This window comes from Vanacampus margaritifer, chromosome 8 (assembly GCF_051991255.1).
Source record: "Vanacampus margaritifer isolate UIUO_Vmar chromosome 8, RoL_Vmar_1.0, whole genome shotgun sequence".
In the NCBI taxonomy this organism is placed as follows: Eukaryota; Metazoa; Chordata; class Actinopteri; order Syngnathiformes; family Syngnathidae; genus Vanacampus; species Vanacampus margaritifer.
This window is the reverse complement of record NC_135439.1, coordinates 22,961,390-22,967,837: the sequence shown is the minus strand read 5'-3', so window position 1 is coordinate 22,967,837 and position 6,448 is coordinate 22,961,390.

Here is a 6,448-nt window from a genome sequence, read left to right as displayed (position 1 = left end):
ACTACTTTCATAAATACTGGCACAAGGACCACCTCCCTTAGCTGTTCAACAACGTGCCTGATGCTAAACGCGCACAAGGACCTCTTGGTAGTCTAACAATATGCCCAATGTAAAATACACTAACTCAGCACTGGACTAAAGCATGCATTCATTAACAAAGCATTTTTCATCCACTGAGGCCATCACACCATTACAAAAAAAGGTAAGGTGTTTTTTATTGTTTTAAATTGTTTTTATTGTTTTATTGTGTACGTGTTTTTTTTTACATAAATAAAAATTAAAATAGGAATTTTCTGTTTTTGTAGCTTGGGAACAGATTAATTGCATTATTATTATTTCCTATGGGAAAAAATGTTTCGGAGGTTGAACAATTCGGATTTTTAACACTTCACAGGAACAAATTGTGTTCAAACGCCGAGGTACCACTTATAACATATATATATATATATATATATATATATATATAGTTTTGATTAGTTTAGACTATAATAAGGATTTTAGTCTGGGCTACACATAATACACACTCAACAAGAAATGGAGCAACTTTAGCGTGCAGGTTTATTTCTCCAGAATATGTTATATCCATATCCAAACCTGTTCCCATGAGAACTTAATGTACGCCTGAAGTGTAAGTCAACCAACGTGAACACAGAGCTAATCAATGTGTTAATGTTTCAGTGTGAGATCATGAACAGTCATGTCCTGGGGCCTTTCACGTGGGAAATGAGCCTAATATTTTCATATTAGCAAGAGCAAAACAAGCATTTCTAATGGCGCAGTAGGCCTTTGAAACCAATTGAAAGCTGGCCATTGTAAAAAACTCAAGGGAAACATTTTTGGAAAGTACTGAAATTCAGCTGGCCTCATAACACACACACACACACACACACACAATTTTGTCTCTCCTAACCAATAATACACACACCTCATACATAGCACACTGGATCAGGTGGTGTGGTCAGAACCAGAGTGTGCTCTCTGCTCTCCTGAGTGCAATCAGTAACCTGAGCTGCCTGCTTGAATAACTCAGTTATCCCTAAAGCTTTCTCACTGCTGAAACATAATTGTAAAGTGCTTAAAAAACACTTTGTTCATGTAGCTAATATTAGCCTGGATTGATACTGACATTAGACCACCAAAGTCACTTTCACTAACTTGAGGTTGCACACTACAACAAGGAAGGAGGCTGTAGAGGATGCCTGTTTTAAGATTTGTATTTGTAATCTGCTATCAGATTGTCACTGAGGCTGTGTTTACATGACAGGCATGTCCAGGGCCTCCTTATTTAATTAGGAACTAAATGTAAGTATATTGTCCCTCACTGTATCTTAACAGAACATCTACCTGATATTGATGCATTCCACTGACATACAAACCCATAGGGGCTTTTCCACCGACAAAACTTTTGGAGAACTTTTCAATTTACCTTGGTATAATTCAGTTAGTGCGTTTTTCCACCAACAACAATTTCGGGGGTAGTTAAATTCCCCAGGGGACATTCGAGTACCACAGCAGCAGGGTCTTGCTGAACCAGGCTGGAACTTTGAGGGGGCGGGCTGCCCTTATGGAGTGCCAAAACAGCCCAAAATTAAAAATACATGACTAAATAAATAAAAGTGAAAATAAAAACAGATTTTTTTTTTTTAAATCCCCAAAAATTTATACAAATGGAAATAAAATAACAAAAAAATACATATATGCATAAATAAATAAATAAAAGTTTAAAAAAACGAGATTCAAAAATTTAAAGAAATATAAAAATTAATGTCAAAATAACTACGCACGCACACACGCACATACACATACTCACCCACATCCCAAAAAAATAAAAAAAAAGAGAGAGCAATGATGATGACATGTCAAATCGGTAAAATTACTGAATGAACAATACTGAGCTCTCCAGAAACAAACAAAAAAAAATAAAAATATATATATGAATAGAATTAAATATCAATCAATCATATGCTCTGCCAGGATGAAATGTTATTTAAATGAGGGGGCATTCAGGAGACCAGGTGGAAAGAGAGCAAGGCTAGAAGTTTAGGAGCAGGGTACAAGTTGTTCTATCATGGTGTAGATAGGAAGAGAAATGGAGTACGAGATATCGTGAAGGAGGAGTTTGTTAGGAACGTCCTGGAGGTAAAAAGAGTGTCAGATAGAGTGATGAGCCTGAAGCTAGGAATTGAAGGTGTGATGATCAATGTTCTTAGTGGGTATGCGCCACAGGTAGGGAGTGAGCTGGAGGAGAAAGATAACTTTTGGTTGGACCTAGATGAAATGATGCAGAGCATCCCTAGACGTGAGAGAGTTATCATTGGTGCAGACTTCAATAGACACGTTGGTGCAGAAAACAGAGGTGATGGGCAAGTTTGTTATCCAGGAGAGGAACGCAGAAGGGCAGATGGTGGTTGACTTTGCGAAAAGAATGGAAATGGCTGTTGTGAATACTTTCTTCCAGAAGATCCAGGAACATAGGATGACCTACAAGAATGGAGGTAGGAGTACACAGGTAGACTACATCTTGTGTAGACGGTGTAATCTGCAGGAGATCAGCAACTGCAAAGTAGTGGTAGGTGAGAGTGTAGCCAGACAGCATAGGATGGTAGTGTGTAGGATGACGCTGGTGGTGAGGAAGACAAAGACGGCAAAGGCAGAGCAGAGGACGAAATCATGGAAGCTGAAAAAGGAAGAGTGTTGTATGACTTTCAGGAAGGAGTAGAGACAGGCTCTGGATGGTCAGGAGGTGCTTCCAGATGACTGGACAACTACAGCAAATGTGATCAGGGAGACAGGTAGGACAGTCCTTGGTGTGTCATCTGGAAGGAAACGGGATAAGAAGACTTGGTGGTGGAATGTGGAGGTGCAGAAGTGGATCCAGAGAAAGAGGTTAGCTAAGAAGAAGTGAGACACTGAGAGGACTGAAGAAAGTAGAAAGGAGTACAGGGAAATGCAGCGTAAGGTGAAAGTAGAAATGACAAAGGCCAAACAAGGGGCTTACGTTACTTGTATGCTAGATTAAACAGTAAGGAGGGAGAGGCTGATCTATACAGGTTGGCAGGGCAAAGAGACAGAGACTTGCAACAGGCTAGGGTAATAAAGGATAGGGATGGAAGTGTGTTGACAGATGCCAGTAGTGTGATGGGAAGATGGAAAAAGTACTTTGAAGAGTTGATGAATGGGGAAAATGAGAGAGAATGAAGAATAGAAGAGGTGACTGTTGTGGATCAGGAAGTAGTAAAGATTAGTAAGGATGAACTGAGAAAGGCATTGAAGAGGACGAAGAGTGGAAAGGCACTTGGTGATGATGATATACCTGTGGAGGTATGGAAGTGTCTAGGAGAGGTAGCAGTAGAATTTCTGACTGGGTTGTTCAACATGATCTTAGATAGTGAGAAGATGTCTGAGGAATGGAGGAAAAGGGTGCCGGTGCCCATTTTTAAGAACAAGGGAGAGGTGCAGAGTTGTGGCAACTACAGAGGAATAAAGCTGACACAATGAAGCTATGGAAAAGAGTAGTTGAAGCTAGACTGAGAGCAGAGGTGAACATTTGTGAGCAACAGTATGGTTTCATGCCAAGAGTACCACAGATGCAGTATTTGCTTTGAGGATGTTGATAGAGAAGTACAGAGAAGGTCAAAAGGAGCTGCATGGTGTCTTTGTAGATCTGGAGAAAGCTTATGACAGGGTGCCTAGAGAGGAACTGTGGTTTTGTATGAGGAAATCTGGAGTGACAGAGAAGTATGTTCAAGTGGTGCAAAACATGTATGAGGACTGTAAGACAATGGTGAAGTGTGATGTAGGGGTGACAGAGGAGTTCAAAGTGGCGGTGGGACTATATCAGGGATCAGTTCTGAGCCCCTTCTTGTTCATTATGGTAATGGACAGGATGACAGACGAGGTTAGACAGGAATCTCCATGGACTATGAAGTTTGCAGATGACATTGTAATCTGTAGTGAGGGCAGGGAACAGGTGGAGGAGAAGCTAGAGGTGTGGAAGTTTGCCCTGGAAAGGAGGGGAATGAAGGTTAGTCATAGCAAGACGGAGTATCTGTTTATGAATGGGAGAGACCCAAGTGGAAGAGTGAGGTTACTGGGAGAAGAGACCAAGATGGTGGAGGAGTTTAAGTATTTAGGGTCAACAGTCCAGAGCAAGGCAAAGTGTGGAAAATAAGTGAAGAAGCGTGTGCAGGCAGGCTGAAACGCCTGGAGAAAAGTGTCAGGTGTGATGTGTGACAGAAGAGTTTCAGCTAAAATGAAAGGAAAGGTTTATAAAACTGTGGCGAGACCAGCCATGTTGTTTGGTCTGGAGACAGTGCCACTAATGAAAAGACAGGAGGCACAGCTGGAGGTGGCAGAGATGAAGATGCTGAGGTTCTCTTTGGGAGTGACCAGGATGGATAGAATCAAGAATGACTACATCAGATGGACAGCAAATGTTAGAGGCTTTGGAAATAAAGTCAGAAAGGCCAGACTGAGATGGTTTGGACATGTCCAGAGGAGAGATAGTGAGTGTATTGGCAGAAGGATGCTGAGTTTCCAAATGCCAGGCAGGAGGTTTAGAGGAAGACCAAAGAGGAGGTTTATGGATGTAGTTAAAGAGGATATAAAGGTACAGTAGTTGGTATGAGAGCAGAGGATGCAGAGGACAGGGTCCTGTGGCGACCCATCCATCCATCCATTTTCTTGGCCGCTTTTCCTCACAAGGGTCGCGGGGGTGCTGGAGCCTATCCCAGCTGACTTCGGGCAGTAGGCGGGGTACACCCTGAACTGGTTGCCAGTCAATCGCAGGGCACACAGAGACGAACACCCACACTCACATTCACACCTAGGGACAATTTGGAGTGTTCAATTAACCTGCCATGCATGTTTTTTGGAATGTGGGAGGAAACCGGAGTACCCGGTGAAAACCCACGCAAGCACGGGGAGAATATGCAAACTCCACCCAGGAAGGCCAAAGCCCGGACTCGATCTCACGTCCTCTGCACTGGGAGGCGGACGTGCTAACCAGTCAGCCACCGTGCTGCCCCCTGTGGCGACCCCTGAAGGGAAAAGCCATAAGGAATAGAAGAAGTTGTTTTTTGGCGCATCTCATTCCAATGTGTTCATTGAGGTGTGTTTTTGTAGCTTTCCACTTAACTTATATCAATTGGGAAAACGATCAAAGAAAACAGTATAAACCTAAAATGTTTATTTCTTGTAATAATATCGGTTGCTGATTGTAAGATTATTCATTTGCCTGATTTCTGTGCATGCAGCATGTGTTCAGTTCCCACATTGCGATAGCGTGAATATGAATGGTTATCTCTCTCAATGTACTTTTTGGTTGACAGGTGAATGTTGAATGCGAATTGAGTATCCTCAAAGAATATCACAACCATAATGGCATTCTGTCACTGTGGTGACAAATGACAAAAGCTTTAGTAAATGTTTTAAAACACATATTGGCGTGTGCTTTGTAAAGGTAAAACCACAAGATGTATAGTTTTTCTGGATTATTTTTATCTATCCACCCACCTTCTATAATGCGCTGTGCTCATTACATCTTGGGTCGCTGGTAAACTGGGGTCTGTTACAGCTGAATTTGGGCAAGAGGTGAGTACATCCTGGAATGGTTGGCATCTTAATACAAGGCACATGTAGACAAACAGAAAAAAACAACAACCTTTCACACCTAAACCATTTAGAGTCTTCATTTAACCTAACATACACTGTGAAAAATTAATCATCATGGCACAGTTTATTATTAGTATTTTCATCTATTTAATTTCATTTAAATCATACATGCATCACATTTCTACAAAATGAAAATAATAAATTTAGTTAGGGTTAGGGCCACCGCACACTGAAGACAGCCTACTTCCCCACTGGCCTGAATGCAGAATATCAGCCAATCATATTGTAGTGTCGCATGTCCTGCCTAGAACTCAAGTGGGATTCATAATAAACCCTCACTCACAGTTCTGGGGTTCAAGGTTCGATATGGGGCTCCAGCTTTCCCGTGTGCAGTTTGCATGTTCTGCCCTCGCTTGTATAAAGGATGCCAGCCAGCTTGTGCGTAAGTTAACACCTCACAACCCGATGCGTCAAGAGCTGCACTGGTTAGTGAGTTCAGTTGACAGCTCGGGCTTTTCACCTTCTGGTTACCATTATAGACTGTCAATAAGTGGGGGAAGTGGTTGTGGGATTGAGCCCGGGTGCGTGTACAGCTGGCCTGTTTGGGCTGGATACCATTATTGTTGCCGTGACCCAGATTGAGAGTGAGGTTTAGGGGGTAAGTGTAACGGATGCCAACTACCTTAGCAGTGCAATATTAAGGCGTTGGGGAGTGAGGTTAGCATTTACCGTTAGCGATTACTCCCCCCCGCCCCATTCTCCTCTGGCACTTGGATAAAGACTAGTGATTGGTGAAATTTGCATTCTATTTGTCCACCACTAGATGGCACTAAAT